Raw genomic sequence first — 23392 nt, forward strand, 5'->3', positions numbered from 1 at the left:
CCATCTCCCCCTCCCCCTCTCTATCCCCTCCCCTCTTTTTTCTCCCCCTATCTCCCCCTCCCCCCCCTCTCTTTCTCCCTCTCTTTCTCCCCTCCCCTCTCTATATCCATCCCCCCCCCTCCCCTCCCCTCTCTTTCTCCCTCTCCCCCTCCCCCTCTCTCTATATCCATCCCCCTCTCTTTCCCCCCCCCTCTCTTTCTCCCTCTGCCCCTCCCCTCTCTTCTCTCTCCCTCTCCCCTCTCTCCCCCCCCTCTCTTTCTCCCTCTGCCCCCCCTCTCTCTTTCTCCCTCTCCCCCTCCCTCCCCTCCCCCCTCTCTTTCTCCCTCTGCCCCTCCCTCCCTCTCTTTCTCCCTCTCTTTCTCTCCCCTCTCTTTCTCCCTCTGCCCCTCCCCTCTCTTTCTCCCTCCCCTCCTCTCCCCTCTCTTTCTCCCTCTGCCCCTCCCTCTCTTTCTTTCTCCCTCTCTCCCTCCCCTCTCTTTCTCCCTCTCCTATCTCCCCTCCCCTCTCTTTCTCCCTCTATCCCCCCTCTCTTTCTCCCTCCCCCTCTCTGTCTCTCTCCCCCCTCTCTTTCTCTCCCCCTCCCCCCTCCCTCTCTCATTTTCTCTATCTCCATCTCCCCCCCTCCCCTCTCTTCTCCCTCTGCCCCTCCCCTCTTTCATTCTACCTCTCCCCCTCCCCCTCTCTTTCTCCCTCTGCTCCTCCCCTCTCTTTCTCCCTCTCCCCCTCCCCTCTCTTTCTCCCTCTCCCCTCCCCCCCCTCTTTCTCCCCTCTCCATCTCCCCCCCTCTCTTTCTCCCTCTCCCCCCTTCCCTCTCTTTCTCCCTCTGCCCCCCCCTTCCCTCTCTTTCTCTCCCCCTCTCCCCTCCCCCTCTCTTTCTCCCTCTCCCCCTCCCCTCTCTTTCTCCCTCTGCCCCCCCCTCCCTCTCTTTCTCCCTCTGCTCCTCCCCTCTCCTTCTCCCTCTCCCCCTCCCTCTCTTTCTCCCTCTCCCCCTCCCCCTCTCTTTCTCCCTCTCCCCCTCTCTTTCTCCCTCCCCCTCCCCTCTCTTTCTCCCCTCCCCCTTCCCTCTCTTTCTCCCCTCCCCTAATCTTTTTCCCTCTCCCCCTCCCCTCCCTTCTATTTCTCCCTCCCCTTCCCCTCTCTTTCTCCCTCTCCCCTCCCCTATCTTTCTCCCTCTCCCCCTCCCCTATCTTTCTCCCTCTCCCCCTCCCTTCTATTTCTCCCTCTCCCCCTCTCCCCTCCCTTCTATTTCTCCCTCTCCCCCCCTCCCCTATCTTTCTCCCCCTCCCCTCCCTTCTATTTCTCCCTCTCCCCATCCCCTCCCTTCTATTTCTCCCTCTCCCCATCCCCTATCTTTCTCCCCCCCCTATCCTCCCCCTCCCCTATCTTTCTCATTCTTTCTGATAGGCTCCAATTATCAACTGCAGGTGTGAAGTAGACGTGTTCTGACACCTTGGCAACCAGCAATCACAATCCATCGGTCTGTCTGCTGAAGGATACACTTGCTCGTTAAACACCACCCGGAGTGTCTCTTCTGTTGAACCCCCCCCCCCCCAGTTTATTCAGTGAATGGTGGACAAGGCTGGTGGATGGTGGACAACGCTTCTTCTTGAGTCTTTTCCAGTAAAATTTCAACAAACAAATTGTATCAAAAAAGATGCGACTGAACTGTCCCCCCATGTGGAGTGTGATTAGCGTGTTGACTGTGCTCGTACCGCTTTGGGAGATGGGCTGCTCTGGCCTGACCTTGAACTCAGTGCCCCTGCATCAGGTCGGGATGTACCAAAGGAGCGGCGAAGGGGGGGCACACCACAGGCAGAGGCGCAGCTGGGTGTGGAACCAGTTCTTTGTGCTGGAGGAGTACATGGGGGACGAGCCACTCTACGTGGGCAAGGTAAGAGTTTCTGGGCTGTATTTCTACAGTAAATAGGTGGATGTGTGACTGTGCTAAATATGGAAAACGTACAGGTTGGGTAAAGTACATAAATATTAAATAAAGGAGTTCATGCTACTTGTGTTGTTCAATATTTCTGTAAGTTTTTATTCATTTGTTAGAGACGTGAATTCACAAGAAGGATATATGAGCAACAGAGAAACGTGTTTCAGAGAGTCTTGAGTTCACAGGCTTTTGCCCATCTCCATGATCTGCTCGTGTAGAAAACATCTTGATAAAAGACTGCAAGAAGACTTAAAGAGGTGGGGTTTCAGGTGTCTCCGGAAGGTGGCAGAGTCAATCACCACCTTCCGGAGACACCTGAAACCCCACCTCTTTAAGGAATACCTAGGATAGGATAAGTAATCCATCTCACCCCCCTTTAAGATTTAGATGCACTATTGTAAAGTGACTGTTCCACTGGATGTCATAAGGTGAATGCACCAATTTGTAAGTCGCTCTGGATAAAAGCGTCTGCTAAATGACTTAAATGGAAATGTAAATGTACAGAGTTTTTATTTTTATTTTTTAATAGCAGGGTAAAAACAAGTTCTGGGGGTTTATTTAGTGAGGAGAAACTTTCAGAAGGTTTGCTCATAGAGCTGACAGTATCCCCAGACAGACGACTATACCCAATCTGCAAAATGGCTTTCTATCTGAACGCTCTGTAACCTCCTGAACTTGGCCCCCCTTGGAGTCCATTTACGTCTCCTGCTTAAGGTCTGACAACAATTCTGTTTTTTTGATAGGGCACCTCCAACATGAAGTAATGAATGGACTTCTACACCTGCATTGCTTGCTGTTTGGGGTTTTAGGCTGGGTTTCTGTACAGCACTTTGAGATATCAGCTGATGTAAGAATGTTTATATAAATACATTTGATTTTGACTTCAGTGATACGTGATCGTGGCAGCTAAACGGAATGGCTGGTACATATATCCACCAGGCAGAGGTCAAGGGTGGGAGGGGGACCGTTCCTTCTGTTCATTTATCTTTATATATTATATTTATTTATATTTGGTGGGTTGGCGGCGTGCTCGGGACCCCATGCTCCTCCCTCAGTGAATGGTCCCGTGTGCTCCTGTTGGATATGTATGGTGCTTGGAGGGGGGGGGGGGTACCAGTACGTTGGAAAAATGTCTGAAAATGTTTCCACTCCCTACTGTAAGTTGCACTGGATAAAAATTATAACAAAAAAATGAAATAATGCCAGAGATAATACTTCAATGACTATTGTTGAATGGCACTGAGTTGGCAAATCAGAAGGCTTTGTACAGCTACGTACAGCAACAAGGAGGTCTGTGTCAGCTACGAAGACAGACGATCCTTCCACTTAGCAGGAATGACACAGGCTGTATAAGAATTTACACATTTATTCTTATCTCTTAATCAACTCTACCATAGGCTATAGAACATAAAGACGGGTACTTTAAACGGTGACATTTTGTTAAGGCTCACTCTTATTCTCATTTTACGATCTGAAAGAGAAGCAGAACAGCGACTGTAGCAGAGTCCTCTGGAACGCGACTGAGAGTGTATTTGATTCGCCAACCCAGTCAAATCTGCGCTGATGAGTTCGTTGCTATCAAAGCCTTTCTTTATCTAGTCAATTGCTTTCAGTATTCACACAGCTCTCATATGTAGATGGCACGGGGCATACAGATGAACATGTCTCTTTCATTTGTGAATCCGTGAGGTTGTTTGAACACGCGTGTCTCTCATGGCGGGGGTGAATCTAACGAGCGATGCCTGACACATGAATGAATCTTGAACATGAAAATGGGAGGACAACACTAGGAAGCCAAGAACGTAACCATTTCTGCAGTTCTGAGCCCCTTAGTCTCTTCTGCACTTATTTAAATCCTTTCAATCAGCGTGTTGTCAGGCCTCGGGATATGAACCTCATATCAGTCAGCATGTTGTCAGGCCTCGGGATTCAAACCTCATATCAGTCAGCATGTTGTCAGGCCTCGGGATACAAACCTCATATCAGTCAGCATGTTGTCAGGCCTCGGGATACAAACCTCATATCAGTCGGCGTATTGTCAGGTCTCGGGATACAAACGTCATATCAGTCGGCATATTGTCAGGCCTCAGGATACAAACCTCCTTCAATGCGTTTAACTATACTATTTTTACGGACGGACAAAGGATTGCCACCCTACAGATGTTTACAATTCAAAATGTACAACACAATGTAAGGTTAAGGTAGAGCATAGAGATAGATGTTTACCACAAGTATTCTCTGTAGAGCTAATCTGCAGTTGTCATAAATGTATTTAAATGTTTTATAATACATATACAGTATATATTGTTAGGTGTAGTTTACAGTATATATTGTTAGGTGTAGTTTACAGTATATATTGTTAGGTGTAGTTTACAGTAAATATTGTTAGGTGTAGTTTACAGTATATATTGTTAGGTGTAGTTTACAGTAAATATTGTTAGGTGTAGTTTACAGTATATATTGTTAGGTGTAGTTTACAGTAAATATTGTTAGGTGTAGTTTACAGTAAATATTGTTAGGTGTAGTTTACAGTATATATTGTTAGGTGTAGTTTACAGTAAATATTGTTAGGTGTAGTTTACAGTAAATATTGTTAGGTGTAGTTTACAGTATATATTGTTAGGTGTAGTTTACAGTAAATATTGTTAGGTGTAGTTTACAGTATATATTGTTAGGTGTAGTTTACAGTATATATTGTTAGGTGTAGTTTACAGTATATATTGTTAGGTGTAGTTTACAGTATATATTGTTAGGTGTAGTTTACAGTAAATATTGTTAGGTGTAGTTTACAGTATATATTGTTAGGTGTAGTTTACAGTAAATATTGTTAGGTGTAGTTTACAGTAAATATTGTTAGGTGTAGTTTACAGTAAATATTGTTAGGTGTAGTTACAGTATATATTGTTACAGTATATATTGTTAGGTGTAGTTTACAGTATATATTGTTAGGTGTAGTTTACAGTAATATTGTTAGGTTGTTAGTATATATTGTTAGTTTACAGTATATATTGTTAGTGTGTAGTTTTAGGTGTAGTTTATATATTGTTAGGTGTAGTTTACAGTATATATTGTTAGGTGTAGTTTACAGTAATATATTGTTAGGTGTAGTTTACAGTAAATATTGTTAGGTGTAGTTTACAGTAAATATTGTTAGGTGTAGTTTACAGTAAATATTGTTAGGTGTAGTTTACAGTAAATATTGTTAGGTGTAGTTTACAGTATATATTGTTAGGTGTAGTTTACAGTATATATTGTTAGGTTTAGTTTACAGCATATACTGGTAGGTTTAGTTTACAGCATATACTGGTAGGTTTAGTTTACAGTTTCATATAGGTGTAGTTTACAGTAAATGGTAGTTTACAGTAAATATTGTTTTAGTTTACAGTATATATTGTTAGGTGTAGTTTACAGTAAATATTGTTAGGTGTAGTTTACAGTATATATTGTTAGGTTTAGTTTACAGCATATAGTGGTAGGTTTAGTTTACAACATATAGTGGTAGGTTTAGTTTACAACATATACTGGTAGGTTTAGTTTACAGAATATATTGTTAGGTTTAGCTCACAGCATATACAGTGCCTTGCAAAAGTATTCGGCCGCCTTGAACTTTGCGACCTTTTGCCACATTCAGGCTTCAAACATAAAGATATAAAGCTGTATTTTTTTGTGAAGAATCAACAACAAGTGGGACACAATCATGAAGTGGAACGACATTTATTGGATATTTCAAACTTTTTTAACAAATCAAAAACTGCAAAATTGGGCGTGCAAAATTATTCAGCCCCTTTACTTTCAGTGCAGCAAACTCTCTCCAGAAGTTCAGTGAGGATCTCTGAATGATCCAATGTTGACCTAAATGACTAATGATGATAACTACAATCCACCTGTGTGTAATCAAGTCTCCGTATAAATGCACCTGCACTGTGATAGTCTCAGAGGTCCGTTAAAAGCGCAGAGAGCTTCACAAAAATATACAGTTTTATATCTTTATGTTTGAAGCCTGAAATGTGGCAAAAGGTCGCAAAGTTCAAGGGGGCCGAATACTTTCGCAAGGCACTGTATTTGTAGGCTTAGTTTACAATATGTTGCCAGGTGTAGTTTACAGCATGTTGTCAGGTGTAGTTTAAAGCATGTTGCCAGGTGTAGTTTACAGTATGTTGTCAGGTGTAGTTTACAGTATGTTGTCAGGTGTAGTTTAAAGCATGTTGCCAGGTGTAGTTTACAGTATGTTGTCAGGTGTAGTTTCTGCCACATTGCTTATACCTATCCAGTCCTTTTAGATCTGCAAAGGGGGACTCAAGAGGGACCTTGGATAGGAGGTTGGGGCTAGAGGCTAGGGGTCAGTTTGGGATTGGTCCATTTCTGTTTTGTTTACTCTGCCTGTCTTCATCCAAATAACTTGTCTGTCGGCAATCGGAGCATACAGCAGACACATCTGTGCCCTGTGCTGTGTGTTCTGGAGTCAGCGGATGGCTGTTCCAGAACTCAACATTGTTCTTTTCTTGACCACTCCCCCTTTCCTTCTCCTTCAACCCCAATCCACCCGGGTTTCACATTCAAGTTTCAGCGGACAGCGAGTCTTCCCTAAGCCCCCCCCCCCCCCCAAGCAGAGGCATATAGCACTTAGCCTATATCGAAGTGCTCTAAAAGTCTACTCAAGTGCTGAGCGGTGTTACAGTACTACATAGAGCCATGACTACTACATGGAACTCTATTCCACATCAGGTAACAAGCAGTGGAATCAGTTGAAATAAACAAAAAGATAAAAATACACCATATGGAACAGCGGGGGACTGTGAAGAGACACACACAGAGGCACAGGCACATGCACACAAACAGATGCCACTGACACATGGATTTGGTATTGTAGATACAGTATGTGGTACTAGAGGAGTGGAAACAGTTTGGGGAAGGCCCTTTCCTGTTTCAGCATGACAATGCCCCCCCCCCCCGTGCACAAAGCGAGGTCCATACAGAAATGGTTTGTCGAGACCGATGTAGAGGAACTTGACTGGCCTGCACAGAGTCCTGACCTCAACCCCATAGAACACCTTTGGGATGATTTGGAACGCCGATTGTGAGCCAAACCTGATCGCCCCACATCAGCGATCAGACCTGATCGCCCCTCACTAACGCTAATGTTCCAACATTGGAAAGCCTAGTGGAGAGCCTTCCCAGAAGAGTGGAGAGTCTGTTATAGCAGCAGTGCTCCAACATTCTAGTGGAAAGCCTTCCCAGAAGAGTGGAGAGGCTGTTATAGCAGCAATGTTCCAACATTATAGTGGAAAGCCTTCCCAGAAGAGTGGAGGCTGTTATAGCAGCAAAGGGGGGACCAACTCCATATTAATGCCCATGATTCTGGAATGAGATGTTCAACGAGCAGTTGTCCACAGACTTTTGGTCATGTAGTGTACCTTCCTTAATATTGCTCGACCCCAGGAAGAGTAGCTGCTGCCTTGACAGGGACTAATGAAGATGATTAATAAATACAAATACCGTTGGTATATATAGGACCATGACTGCCTGAGAGATGCATCATCAGGAACGGGAGCCAATCGTCTGCGTTGGGTTTGGCGTTTTTTTCAAGTGTTCAAGTCAAATCAAATCAAATCAAATGTATTTATATAGCCCTTCGTACATCAGCTGATATCTCAAAGTGCTGTACAGAAACCCAGCCTAAAACCCCAAACAGCAAGCAATGCAGGTGTAGAAGCAAGTCATGCTCGATATTGTCGCATTGTGGACATAGAGTCGGGGTCAACTTTAACTGACTCCAAAATGGCTGGTATTTAGTCAAGGTCATTATGACACGATTATGACATACATGCTCACGACACGTCTTAATGACGACATCATAATGCACCCGTAGGCTGTATGAGCAGTGTTACCACAGTAACAACCTAGATACAGTGGTCCTACAGAGCGCTGTTCTGGCCCACTATCAGAAGCTCATTCTAGGCTTAGTCAGAGTCATCTCATAGCACAGTGGGGGGTGGGGGGGTTGATTCTTGGTGGCATTCAGCCCACAAAAGACACGAGGGCCTCCACATTGAGACTCGAGGGAGATCATTGAAAATGGACAGACATGAGCAGTCGTTGTGATTGGCTCATGCCACAGTAGTATTTTTTTAATTAATTGAGGTAAAATGGCATTTAGTTTTTAAGCGCAATATACATGGTACACACTCTACAATTGGACACACACTAGTGCCTTTCGTAAATGACATGTTCACAGAGGAAATGACATTTTATAATATTTTTAATTTTATTTCTCATGCTCCAGGCCTTTGATTGTTATAATTGTGTATTTAATTCCATATTACTTATGCCAATAGCATTTTGTGAATAAGGGATGCTTTATAAAAGAGACATTGGTCTCAATGGGATTGAAAATAATTGTCTGAGCCCGTCAGAAGTATAGCAAGTGAGACAAAACAAGCTCAAAAGAGTCTCACAGCCAGTCCCTCTAACCTGTCAGTTGAGATCCCACAGATCATATGCACTTGAATATTCCATTAATTCGACTCAATTGTCTGAAGACAAAGACCAAGTGGATTGTACCTCACAACAAACGACTCACGGGTCTTTTGTAGATATTTTTGTCTTTGGGTCATTCCACAAAAAGAGTGTCTTTTGCATCCCTTTTGATATTTTAAGTAGAAATTGTGCCCCAATAGTGAATTTTAATTTAATACTGTTATATTAAATGAAGTGTCCTTTAATATAGACCATATGGAGATTTAAATAAACCTTATTTTTTGATGAAAAAAGACTTGCTAAAGTGCCAAATTTCAGCATTTTGACATTTATTTATTTCATGCGATTAGTGATTCATTTACGTTTGTCCCTCAGGTCAACCCTGTGGCATGAACTGAACTCTAATTTTAATATGGTGAAACTATTCCTTTTTCAATATTGTTAACATTATGTTAATGCCCTTTTAGTGTTTAGAGCTGTTTGACAAGACCTGCTGAAATTCCTGCCTGTTTTTGGTGGGAGTTCAGGCGTGCCTGATGACATCAACTACATTTTAACCAATCTCATGTCAAATTCCATTTGGGGAATCATTTTTTAAAAATCAAATCAAATTGTATGCAAATAAAATGCTTACTTACGAGCACCTAACTGACAGTGCAGTTTAAAAAAATATGGATAATTATAAGAGATAAAAGTAGTTAAAGAGGAGCAGTAAAAAATAACAATATATACAGGGGGTGTGGAGGCTATATACAGGGTATTACGGTACAGAGTCAATGTGGAGGCTATATACAGGGTATTACGGTACAGAGTCAATGTGGAGGCTATATACAGGGTATTACGGTACAGAGTCAATGTGGAGGCTATATAAAGGGAATAGCTGTTACAGAGTCAAGGTGGAGGCTATATATTATATACAGGGAATTACGGTACATAGTCAATGTGGAGGCTATATACAGGGAGGACAGAGTCAATGTGGTGGCTATATACAGAGTCAAGGTGGAGGCTATATACAGGGGGTATTACAGTACAGAGTCAATGTGGAGGCTATTTACAGGGGGTACCAGTACAGTCAATGTGGAGGTTATATACAGAGTCAGAGGTGGAGACTATATACAGGAGGTACAGGTACAGAGTCAATGTGGAGGTTATATACAGGGGTAGTGGTACAGAGTCAAGGTGGAGACTATATACAGGGGTTACAGGTACATAGTCAATGTGGAGGCTATATACAAGGGGGTACCGGTACAGAGTCAAGGTGGAGTTATATACAGGGGGTACAGGTACAGAGTCAATGTGGAGGTTATATACAGGGTGTTACGTTACAGAGTCAATGTGGAGGCAGAGTCAATGAGGAGACTATATACAGTGGGGTACCGGTACAGAGTCAATGTGGAGGCTATATACAGGGGTAGTGGTACAGAGTCAATGTGGAGGCTATATACAGGGGGGTACCGGTACAGAGTCAATGTGGAGGTTATATACAGAGGGTAGTGGTACAGAGTCAATGTGGAGGCTATATGCAGGGGTACCAGTACAGAGTCAATGTGGAGGCTATATACAGGGAGTACTGGTACAGAGTCAATGTGGAGGCTATATACAGGGGGGAGAGGGGGGGGCAATTCGAATAGGCATGGTAGTCATTTGACTAGATGTTCAGGTGTCTTATGGCTTGGGAGTAGAAGCTGATTAGAAGCCCCTTGGACCTAAACTCAGCGCTCCGGTACCGCTTGCCGTGTGGTAGCAGAGAGAACAGTTTATGAGTAGGGTGGCTGGAGTCTTTTACCATTTTTAGGGCCTTCCTCTGACACTGCCTGATATAGAGGTCCTGGATGGCAGAAAGCTTGGCCACAGTGTAAAGTGTTGGTCCCCTGTTTCATGAGCTGAAATAAAAGATCCCAGAAATTTTCCAGACCCTCAAAATCTTATTTTTCTCAAATGTTGTGCACAAATGTGTTTACATCGCTGTTAGTGAGCATTTCTCATTTGCCAAGATAATCCATCCACCTGACAGGTTTGGCATATTAAGAAGTTGATTAACAGCTTGATCATTACACAGGTGAACTTTGTGCTGGGACAATAAAAGGCCACTCTAAAATGTTTTGCCACACAACACAATGTCACACATGTGTCAAGTTTTGAGTGAGTGTGCAATTGGCATGCTGACTGCAGGAATGTCCAACAGAGCTGTTGCCTGAGATGTGAATGTAAATTTCTCTACCATAAGCCTCCTCCAACATTATTTTAGAGAATTTGGCCGTGCATCCAACCGGCCTCACAAACGCAGACCATGTGTAACCATGCCAGCCCAGGACGTCCACATCCGGCTTCTTCATCTGCAGGATTGTCTGAGGAGGGGGAGTGGGGGTGCTGAGGATTATTTCTGTCTGTAATAATAAAGCCCTTTTGTGGGGAAAAACTCATTCTGATTGGCTGGACCTGGCTCCCCAGTAGGTGGGCCTACGCCCTCCCAGGCCCACCCATGGCTGCGTCCTTGCCCAGAAGTGAAATCCATAGTTTAGGGCCTAATTTATTTATTTATTTACTGAGTTACAGTTCATAAAATTAAATCATTTCATTTTATAAACTGTAACTCAGTAAAATCGTTCAAGTTGTTGCATGTTGCGTTTTGTATATATATATATATATATATATATATGTCTGTATAATGTATCTTTTTGACCGTATATGTCTTGAGGAATCATATGTCCCAATGCTGGAACCCCACTGCTAAAAGCAATTACCAAGACCAAGAGGGTCTCCGAACCTCTCCACGTTCTCCATACCGATCTGATTACCTGATTACAAGGTGACTGGAATTAGTATCAGTAGTAACCTTGTTCATAGTCCGGTTAATATGTAGGCTACATGGTGAGCTGCAACCTTAATGAGGCAGCTGAAGCGGAGTTTATTATCGTGCCACGATTATTAAAACATGCGCCCTCCGGGTCTCAAGAGGGCGCTAAGTAATATTGATAGTTATTATGGATGCGCATGGCTAGAGAATATGTAAGTCGCTGAGGGGGTTGTAATTATTACAGGGCCTTGCTCGCGAGGGCTGTGGCCTGAGCCAGGATCCGTAGCAGTTAATTGGTGCACTTGGCATTTGAGGGTATTTCCCTTGGGGAATGTAAACCCAAGCTTCAGTCACTTTTAAAGAGGCGTACACACTCAAACACAGAGTCAAACTTCCCAAGTTAATGTTTATATAGTCACAGTAGGCTGGTACTTTTATGTATATGTCCAATTCCTCCAATAAGACTAAAATAAAAAGCTCTTTCAAAATGGATACAGTTTCTCAGGCCGGAGTATCCTGGTCTGAGCTAATCGCATTTTCCCCTATCCTCCCCTTGATGTCCCATTCACTCTCGAGGGGAAGCCATTCCACCCCAACCACCCAACCTCCCTCTACTCCAGAGTACAGGAGGCAGTACAGGAGACTCTCACAGTCACAAAGTACAGTATCAGTGCATGTATGGCATAGCACAGGAGGTTGGTGGCACCTTAATTGGGGAGGACGGGCTTGTGGTAACGGCTGGAGCGGAATAGGTGGAATGGTATCAAATACATCAAACACATGGTTTCCATGGTTTCCATGTGTTTGGTTCCATTCCATTTGGTCCGTTCCAGCCATTACTATGAGCCGTCCTCCCCTCAGGAGCTTCCACTGATCCCGTGTTTAGCTAATTGAAACCAGCCTCCACACCATCAGTGGAAAAAAAGCATGTCAGTCAATGCGGGCGAGAGCAGGTTAAATATGCGTTCCCTACTCCACATGAATGATTCCCCCCTCTCACCCTCACCACATTAATGATTCCCCCTCTCACCCTCTCACCCTCACCACATTAATGATTCCCCCCTCTCACCCTCACCACATTAATGATTCCCCCCTCTCACCCTCACCACATTAATGATTCCCCCCTCTCACCCTTTCATCATCACCACATTAATGATTCCCCCTCTCACCCTCTCATCCTCACCACATTAATGATTCACCCTTTCACCCTCACCACATTAATGATTCCCCCTCTCACCCTCACCACATTAATGATTCCCCCCTCTCACCCTCACCACATTAATGATTCCCCCTCTCCCCTCTCACCCTCACCACATTAATGATTCCCCCTCTCACCCTTTCATCCTCACCACATTAATGATTCCCCCTCTCATCCTCACCACATTAATGATTCCCCCTCTCACCCTTTCATCCTCACCACATTAATGATTCCCCCTCTCATCCTCACCACATTAATGATTCCCCTCTCACCCTTTCACCCTCACCACATTAATGATTCCCCCTCTCACTCTCACCCTTTCACCCTCACCACATTAATGATTCCCCCTCTCAACCTCTCACACTCACCACATTAATGATTCCCCCTCTCACCCTTTCATCCTCACCACATTAATGATTCCCCCTCTCACCCTCACCACATGAATGATTCCCCCTCTCACCCTCTCACCCTCACCACATGAATGATTCCCCTCTCACCTCTCATCTTCACCACATTAATGATTCCCCCTCTCACCCTCTCATCCTCACCACATTAATGATTCCCCCTCTCACCCTCACCACATGAATGATTCCCCTTCTCACCCTCTCACCCTCACCACATGAATGATTCCCCCTCTCACCCTCTCATCCTCACCACATTAATGATTCCCCCTCTCACCCTTTCCTCACCACATTAATGATTCCCCCTCTCACTCTCACCCTTTCATCCTCACCACATTAATGATTCCCCTCTCACCCTCACCACATTAATGATTCCCCCTCTCACCCTTTCATCCTCACCACATTAATGATTCCCCCTCTCACCCTCTCACACTCACCACATTAATGATTCCCCCTCTCACCCTTTCATCCTCACCACATTAATGATTCCCCCTCTCACCCTCTCATCCTCACCACATTAATGATTCCCCCTCTCACCCTTTCATCCTCACCACATTAATGATTCCCCCTCTCACCCTTTCATCCTCACCACATTAATGATTCCCCCTCTCACCCTTACCACATTAATGATTCCCCCTCTCACCCTTTCATCCTCATCACATTAATGATTCCCCCTCTCACCCTCACCACATTAATGATTCCCCCTCTCACCCTCTCATCCTCACCACATTAAGGATTCCCCCTCTCATCTTCACCACATTAATGATTCCCCCTCTCACCCTCACCACATGAATGATTCCCCCTCTCACCCTCTCACCCTCACCACATGAATGATTCCCCCTCTCACCCTCTCATCTTCACCACATTAATGATTCCCCCTCTCACCCTTCATCCTCACCACATTAATGATTCCCCCTCTCACCCTCACCACATGAATGATTCCCCTTCTCACCCTCTCATCCTCACCACATGAATGATTCCCCCTCTCACCCTCTCATCCTCACCACATTAATGATTCCCCCTCTCATCCCTCATCCTCACCACATTAATGATTCCCTCTCACCCTCACCACATTAATGATTCCCCCTCTTCTCATCCTCACCACATTAAGGATTCCCCCTCTCATCTTCACCACATTAATGATTCCCCCTCTCACCCTCTCATCCTCACCACATTAATGATTCCCCCTCTCATCTTCACCACATTAATGATTCCCCCTCTCACCCTCTCATCTTCACCACATTAATGATTCCCCTCTCACCCTCACCACATGAATGATTCCGCCTCTCACCCTCTCACCCTCACCACATGAATGATTCCCCCTCTCACCCTCTCATCTTCACCACATTAATGATTCCCCCTCTCACCCTCTCATCCTCACCACATTAATGATTCCCCCTCTCACCCTCACCACATGAATGATTCCCCTTCTCACCCTCTCACCCTCACCACATGAATGATTCCCCCTCTCACCCTCTCATCCTCACCACATTAATGATTCCCCCCTCTCATCCGCTCATCCTCACAACATTAATGATTCCCCTCTCACCCTCACAACATTAATGATTCCATCCTCTCATCCGCTCATCCTCACCACATTAATGATTCCCCTCTCTCATTAATGATTCCCCTCTCACCCTCACACATTAATGATTCCCCCTCTCATCCCTCATCCTCACCACATTAATGATTCCCCCCCCATTAATGATTCTCATCCTCTCACCCTCAACATTAATGATTCCCCCTCATCCTCATTCCCCTCTCATCCTCACCACATTAATGATTCCCCCCCTCACCCTCTCATCCTCACCACATTAATGATTCCCCTCTCACCCTCACCACATTAATGATTCCCCTCACCCTCATTAATGATCCTCTCACCCTCACCACATTAATGATTCTCCCTCTCATCCTCACCACATTAATGACCCTCACCACATTAATGATTCCCCCCTCACCCTCTCACCCTCACCACATTAATGATTCCCCTCTCATTCCCTCTCCCTCACCACATTAATGATTCCCCCTCACATTAATGATTCCCCCTCCTCACCACATTAATGATTCCCCTCTCACCCTCACCACATTAATGATTCCCCCCTCTCATCCGCTCATCCTCACCACATTAATGATTCCCCTCTCATCCTCACCACATTAATGATTCCCCTCTCATCCTCACCACATTAATGATTCCCCTCTCACCCTCACCACATTAATGATTCCCCCCTCTCTCATCCTCACCACATTAATGATTCCATCCTCTCACCCTGAAATCCAGAAACATGACATCAAACAAACTGAGATAGTAGGGTATAAAAATAAAACTATAAAACGTGAAGGAAAAAAATGTTCTGGATAAACAAGCGCTCACTTCCCAACATATGAAATGTAATGCTGGGTATTTTAATGTAGCTGCCAGTCTCTGGGCTGCTCCTCCAGTCTCTGGGTTACTCCTCCAGTCTCTGGGCTGCTCCACCGGTCTCTGGGCTACTCCTCCAGTCTCTGTGCTGCTCCTCCAGTCTCTGGGTTTCTCCTCCAGTCTCTGGGTTTCTCCTCCAGTCTCTGGGTTATCCCTCCAGTCTCTGGGCTGCTCCTCCAGTCTCTGGGTTACTCCTCCAGTCTCTGGGTTACTCCTCCAGTCTCTGGGTTACTCCTCCAGGCTCTGGGTTACACCTCCAGTCTCTGGGCTAAACCTCCAGTCTCTGGGCTACTCCTCCAGTCTCTGGGTTACACCTCCAGTCTCTGGACTGCTCCTCCAGTCTCTGGGTTACTCTTCCATTCTCTGGGCTATTTCTCCAGTCTCTGGGGCTCCTCCAGTCTCTGGGGTACTCCTCCAGTCTCTGGGTTACTCCTCCAGTCTCTGGGTTACTCCTCCAGTCTCTGGGCTGCTCCTCCAGTCTCTGGGTTATCCCTCCAGTCTCTGTGTTACTCCTCCAGTCTCTGGGCTGCTCCACCAGTCTCTGGGCTGCTCCTCCAGTCTCTGGGCTGCTCCACCAGTCTCTGGGATGCTCCACCAGTCTCTGGGCTGCTCCACCAGTCTCTGGGATGCTCCACCAGTCTCCGGGCTGTTCCACCATTTATCAGAGCAGCAGATGAAAGTCAACAGGTTGGCAATCACCATCTTCGAGTGCCACTGCAACAGCCATTCTCTCTCTCACACACACACACACACACACACACACACACACACACACACACACACACACACACACACACACACACACACACACACACACACACACACACACACACACACACACACACACACACACACACACACACACACACACACACACACACACACACACACACACACACACACACACACACACACACAACCTAATAATGGAGCAAATGAATAGTCTGCCTTTGATATAATTAGATAGACGGGCTGTTGGCTGTGGCATGAACAGGTTCGTTTAATTCAAGCCAGCAGAGCTCTTTATGTGCCGAAAACGATATGAGCAGACATTTCTGATTCTAGCGGCGATGATAAAAGGATAAAAGCTCTGGATTTCATTCGAATGGAGCAGTACCACAAAGCAGTACAATACTATTTGCATTTATATAGCTAGCACTCTTGAGGCGTTCATTTATTCACCCCCCAAAATATAAGCCAAAAGAATTTCAGACAATGAGACTGCAAGCACACAAGAGTCCAGTGAATCAATCTGAAGCTATCACATTTAAATAAAATCCTTTCCCCCAGGATTCAAATACTTTTTGAAATCATTCAAATATTTTGAATGTTTGCTTTAGCCTGTGGGTGGGGTTTGCTGTTTTGCGACTATTCTATTGGTTCCATTGCATCAGGCAAGCTCAATCAAGCCACGCTTAAGAATTTAAGAGATTTCAAATAGTACTTAAACCCAGGTCTGCTAAGAACCTGAAGGTGTGCTGGGGTAATTATTTTGGTTCTTTCAGATATGTCTGTCTGTTTAGGCATGAGGGGCTCTCCAACAGACTGAAAATAAAATGATGAAATCTGTAGGCGCTTCTCCACCTGAGCTGAGAGCGGAGGAAGACAGCGGGAGCCAATTTCCGTCCTGGATCTGTCGTTTATTGTTAGATGTTATGAACAAAGACTTCAAAGTGAGATGAGGAACGGAGGCCCTGAAATGTCAAGCATTCTTTCTTTTCTCCGTCTCTCTCTCTCTCTTTCTCTCTGGGTCTCTCTCTCTTTCTCTCTGGGTCTCTCTCTCTTTCTCTCTGGGTCTCTCTCTCTCTCTCTCTCTCTGGGTCTCTCTCTCTTTCTCTCTGGGTCTCTCTCTCCGTCTCTCTTTCTCTCGGGGTCTCTCTCTTTCTCTCTGGGTCTCTCTCTCTTTCTCTCTGGGTCTCTCTCTTTCTCTCTGGGTCTCTCTCTCTTTGTCTCTGGGTCACTCTCTCTTTCTCTCTCCATCTCGCTCTCTTTCTCTATCTGTCTCGCTCTCTTTCTCTCTCCATCTCTCTCTCTTTCTCTCTCCGTCTCTCTCTCTTTCTCTCTCCGTCTCTCTCTTTCTCTCTCCGTCTCTCTCTTTCTCTATCCGCCTCTCTCTCTTTCTCTCTCCGTCTCTCTCTCTTTGTCTATGGGTCACTCTTTCTCTCTGGGTCACTCTCTTTCTCTCGCCGTCACTCTCTTTCTCTCTCCATCTCTCTCTCCTTCTCCTCGGTCTGTATCTCCTTTCTGGGTCTTTCTCTCTCTTTCCCCTATATCTGTATCACTTTCTCTCTGGGTCTCTCTTTCTCCTCTGTCTCTATCTCTTTCTTTCCGGGTCTTTCTCTTTCTCCTCTGTCTGTATCACTTTTTCTCTGGGTCTCTCTCTTTCTCTCAGGATCTTTCTTTCTCTCTGGGTCTCTCTCTCTTTCTCCTCTGTCTGTATCTCTTTCTCCTGAGTCTCTCTCTCTTTCTCTCTGGGTCTTTCTTTCTCTCTGTGTTTCTTTCTCTCTGGGTCTCTCTTTCTTTCTCTCTGGGTCTCTCTCTCTCTCTCTCTCTGGGTCTCTCTCTCTTTCTCTCTGGGTCTCTCTCTCCCATCTCTCTTTCTCTCGGGGTCTCTCTCTTTCTCTCTGGGTCTCTCTCTCTTTCTCTCTGGGTCTCTCTCTTTCTCTCTGGGTCTCTCTCTCTTTGTCTCTGGGTCACTCTCTCTTTCTCTCTCCATCTCTCTCTCTTTCTCTATCCATCTCGCTCTCTTTCTCTCTCCATCTCTCTCTCTTTCTCTCTCCATCTCTCTCTCTTTCTCTCTCCGTCTCTCTCTCTTTCTCTCTCCGTCTCTCTCTCTTTCTCTATCCGCCTCTCTCTCTTTCTCTCTCCGTCTCTCTCTCTTTGTCTCTGGGTCACTCTCTTTGTCTCTGGGTCACTCTCTTTGTCTATGGGTCACTCTTTCTCTCTGGGTCACTCTCTTTCTCTCGCCGTCACTCTCTTTCTCTCTCCATCTCTCTCTCTCTTTCTCCTCGGTCTGTATCTCCTTTCTGGGTCTTTCTCTCTCTTTCCCCTATAACTGTATCACTTTCTCTCTGGGTCTCTCTTTCTCTATCTCTTTCTCTCCGTGTCTCTCGCTTTCTCCTCTGTCCGTATCCCTTTTTCTCTGGGTCTCTCTCTTTCTCCTCTGTCTGTATCTCTTTCTCCTCTGAGTCTCTCTCTCTTTCTCTCTGGGTCTTTCTTTCTCTCTGTGTTTCTTTCTCCCTGGGTCTCTTTTTCTCTGGGTCTCTCTCTCTTTCTCTGAGGATCTTTCTTTCTCTCCGGGTCTCTCTCTTTCTCCTCTGTCTGTATCACTTTCTCTCTGGGTCTCCCTCTCTTTCTCTCTGGGTCTCTCTCTCTTTCTCTCATGATCTTTCTTTCTCCTCTGGGTCTCTCTCTTTCTCAGTGTATTTCTTTCTCTCTGGGTCTCTTTCTCTCATGATCTTTCTCTTTCTCCTCTGTCTGTATCAGTTTCTCTCTGTCTCTCTCTCTTTGTCTCTGGGTCTCTCTTTCTCCTCTGTCTATAACTTTCTCCCTGGGTCTCTCTCTTTCTTTTTCTGCGTCTCTCTCTCTTTCTCTCGGGGTCTCTCCCTCTTTCTCTCGGGGTCTCTCTCTCTTTCTCTCGGGGTCTCTCTGGGTCTCTCTCTTTCTCCTCTGTCTGTATCTCTTTCTCAAGGCCTCTTTCTCTCGCTCTGTCTCTCTCCTCCACAACACAATAAGCTGAGGGCACTACACTCTTCGAAAAATGGGTTCCAAAAGTGTCTTTGGCTGTTCTTTGACCAGGTAAAATCTTTTTTTGTTCCAGGTAGAACTCTTTTGGGTTCCATGTACAGTGATTACTCAACTAACAGTTTTGCAATTATTCTGCGGGACTTAGAGGTAATTTGTGGTTTAGTATGGTTGGTACCCTGCGTCACTACTTCATTGCTCCAGACCAGCGCAAGGGGGAGTTAGAACACTGATTATGCTTTTGCGTCCCAAGGCACCACTGTGTCTCTAACTGACAATAAATGGGCGACATAAACCAAATAGAAACTGATAATTGTGCACGACTGTGTTACACGACTGAGTGTAAGAAATGCTATTCCTCTGTCCTGCACGCACACACCCTAAATAATACACTTATTTTATTTTCAGTATTACTTACTAAAACTCTTGTAACACTAAGATTTTTAAGAGAAACAACAATTTTCAATTATCTTCAATGATATTCTTAAGACATATGTGTTGACTGAATATAAACAAGTGATGTGTTTATTTAGTTATTGATCCATAACTAAATACTATGGGATAAATATCACTGAATGACAGAATTATTGGAACAAAGTTGTCTAATGAAGGTAAGCAAATTGTTGCTTACTGGAAAATAGTCTTTCAAACACACACGGTTACGTTGTACAGCGCCATTATGGCTATTAGCAGGGCTATTAGCAGGATAATAGACTCTTGCCTAAAAGGAGGAGAATTGTATCATCAAATGTATTTCTTAATGAGGTTGGCTGTATCACAACCGGTCGTGATTGGTTGCAATTTCAGTTTAATCCACCAGAAAAGACAGAACCAATAATACAACAAATATTATAGTTAAACTCAAATATACTAATTCATAATAAATCAACTATATCAATTGGAACCTTTATCAAGTGGAAGAAGGAAAAAGTATTATAATTATTATTAACCCTGGTTTTCACAAGCATAGCAGGCCATTAATTCTGCAAACAGCGTTTCTAGGATGGGCTATGAGCAGGACAATGTATATTGGTCATACTGGTCATGACTCCTGAGTGGCGCAGTGGTCTAAGACACTGCATCTCAGTGCAAGAGGCATCACTACCATCTCTGGTTTGAATCTAAGCTGTATCACATCCAACCGTGATTGTGAGTCCCATCCTCTTCCGGGTTAGGGGAGGGCGATGCACAATTGGCCCATCCTCATCCGGGTTAGGGGAGGGCGATGCACAATTGGCCCATCCTCATCCGGGTTAGGGGAGGGCGATGCACAATTGGCCCATCCTCATCCGGGTTAGGGGAGGGTCCTAAAAATAGGCACAATGGGCTTATGGTTTCTCTCATTCTTAAAACATAAATACATATTTTGGCCTTTATAAATATTATTTTTGCCTTCATTCAGATTACATTTCGCTCACTTACATTTTTTAAAACTTGATCCCGCATGCGAGAGCGTAATCATCGCCTCAAACTAATTAGCATAACGCAGCGGACATAAATATCCCGAGAAAATGTTCCTATTCATGAAAATCAAAAATGAAATATATTGAGACACAGCTTAGCCTTTTGTTAATCACACTGTCATCTTAGATTTTCAAAATATGCGTTACAGCCAACGCGAGACAAGCATTTGTGTAAGTTTATCATGGCATAATGCTATGCTAGGCTAGGCTCTGCTACCAGCAGGCAACATTTTCACGAAAATAAGAAAAGCAATCAAATTAAATCATTTACCTTTGAAGAACTTCGGATGTTTTCACTTAGGAGACTCCCAGTTAGATAGCAAATGTTCCTTTTTTCCAAAAATATTATTTTTGTAGGCGAAATAGCTCCGTTTGTTCTTCACGTTTGGCTGAGAAATCGACCGAAAATGCAGTCACTACAACGCCAAACTTTTTTTTCGAAATTAGCTGCATAATATCGACAGAAACATGGCAAACGTTGTTTAGAAAATCAATCCTCAAGGTGTTTTTCACATATCTATATCATAAAATATCCACCGGGACAATTGGTTTCTCATAAGAAGCGATTGGAAAAATGGCTACTTGTGTACTTTATGCAAGATTTTCTGTGGGAGCCATCATGTGACCACTTGCTCAATGTGGTCCCTTACGGCTATTCTTCAAAATAAATGCTTAGACAACGTCACAATGCTTTAGACACCTTGGGGAATACGTAGAAAGCGCAAGCTCATTCGTAGCTCCTTCACAGCCATATAAGGAGTCATTGGCATGCAGGGCTTTCAAAATATGGGGCACTTCCTGGTTGGATGTTTATATGGGTTTCGCCTGTAACATCAGTTCTGTTGTACTCACAGACAATATCTTTGCAGTTTTAGAAACGTCAGAGTGTTTTCTATCCAAAGCTGTCAATTATATGCATAGTCGAGCATCTTGTCGTGACAAAATATCCCGTTTAAAATGGGAACGTTTTTATCCAAAAATGAAAATACTGCCCCCTAGTTACAAAACAAAATAATCTCCAACATATCGTAATATATAGCCTACCCGCTGTAGTCAACTATTTCAGCAACGTTTCACGCTGCTCTGATACAAGCATGGAGAAACGACAATGTTCAATTATATTCCATGATATTCTTAAGATATATGTGTTGACTGAATCATTTAGCAAATGATGTCTGCTAAATAATCAGGTTGATGGCTCAGTCATAGAGCCACAGGCACCTACATAAACTGAGGGACTCAGTCATAGAGCCTCAGGCACCTACATAAAGCTGAGTGAGTCAGTCATAGAGCCTCAGGCACCTACATAAAGCTGAGTGAGTCAGTCATAGAGCCTCAGGCACCTACATAAAGCTGAGTGAGTCAGTCATAGATCCTCGGCACCTACATAAAGCTGAGTGACTCAGTCATAGAGCCACAGGCACCTACATAAGGTTGTTGTAGACAATAAACCTCAGGCTCTCGTCAACATCCGGTGAAATCGGAGCGCGCCAAATTCAAAATGCAAAATCGTAATATTAAACATTCATGAAAATGAATGTCATACATGATTCTTTAGCTTAGAATCTTGGTAATCTAACTGTGTAGTCAGATTTCAGAAAGGATTCATGGCGAAAGCATAGCATTCGATTGTCTGAGAACAGCGCCCCATGTCAACATATCTTTCAAACCAGCACTGGCGACACAAAATCATAAATAGCGATAAAATAAATCCCTTACTTTTGAAGATCTTTCCCTGTTTGCAATCCCAAGGGTCCCAGCTACACAATGAATGGTTGTTTTGTTCGATAAAGTCCTTTTTTATATCCCAAAAATGCTGTTTATTTGGCGCCATTGAGTTCAATAATCCAGTCCTTCAACATGCATACAAAGGATTCCAAAAAGTTACCAGCAAAGTTCGTCTAAACGAGTCAAACAATGTTTTTATTAATCCTCAGGTTGTCTAATATCTAAGTAAACAATAACATTTCAGACGGAGATTACTATGTTCAATAGCAAAGGAAAAGAACAAAGAGTTGCCCTGGCGCTCAACATGGAGCGACTACAAATACTTCTTCATTTAAAAAAGAAAAACGAGCCTAAAACCTTGTATAAAGACAGTGGAAGCCATAGGAACTGCAATCTGAGAGGCAGAAATTAGATCTTTCAATAGCATTGCATTGGAAGTCATTCCAAGTTAAAAAAAATAATTCTGGATTGATTTTCCCGGGGTTTTCGCCTGCTATCTCAGTTCTGTTATACTCACAGACGTTATTTGAACCGTTTTTATAAACTTCAGAGTGTTTTCTACCTGTTATATGCATATCCTGGCTTCTGGACCTGAGTAACAGGCAGTTTACTTTGGGCATGTCAGACAGGTGGAAATTCAGGATACAGCACCGAAAGACTAATGTCCACGATTTTGGAATGAAACGTTTGACGAGCAGGTGTCCACATACACAACTAGTCTAGCTGTAATTCTGCCCTGCATAAGAATGAACAGAGTGCACTGACGAACTCTCTTGTTTAATTAATTTGGGAGGTAGACTTTTCAATTGATTACGTCTCTGTTTGTTTCCTATGAGTTTGAGAGATTTTACCTCAAGTTGACCAAGATATTGTTGAAAATGTTATTTATTGTGAACTTCCCCTTTTAACTTTCTGAACAGTACTTCCACCACTGGGAATAACAATATTAGGACTAATGTTGGAGCAGTTTGAATATGATTCCAAAGAAAGATGGGACACCCGCTTTGTTTTCGTGATGGGAATGAGTTTACATGTAACATATTAGTCATTTACATATCGCAATCATTGCTTGTAAAACCTGTTACATTAGTTACTTTCAAAGTAATCTGTATTCTTTCCCTGTCTGCCTGACCTGGGACACAAAGAAGCAAACAGATCTTTTCACAAAATAACTTCATACTTCCTTAGCTAGCGTGCTAACCATTACCCTACCATAAGGTTGTTGTAGA

At 44.1% G+C, this 23392-nt stretch overlaps 1 pseudogene; it reads left to right on the forward strand.

Moving 5' to 3' along the window:
- Positions 1-23392, forward strand: part of LOC124041039 — a 149313-nt pseudogene that overhangs the window by 21126 nt on the left and 104795 nt on the right.

This window comes from Oncorhynchus gorbuscha, linkage group LG08, assembly GCF_021184085.1.
Source record: "Oncorhynchus gorbuscha isolate QuinsamMale2020 ecotype Even-year linkage group LG08, OgorEven_v1.0, whole genome shotgun sequence".
In the NCBI taxonomy this organism is placed as follows: domain Eukaryota; kingdom Metazoa; phylum Chordata; class Actinopteri; order Salmoniformes; family Salmonidae; genus Oncorhynchus; species Oncorhynchus gorbuscha.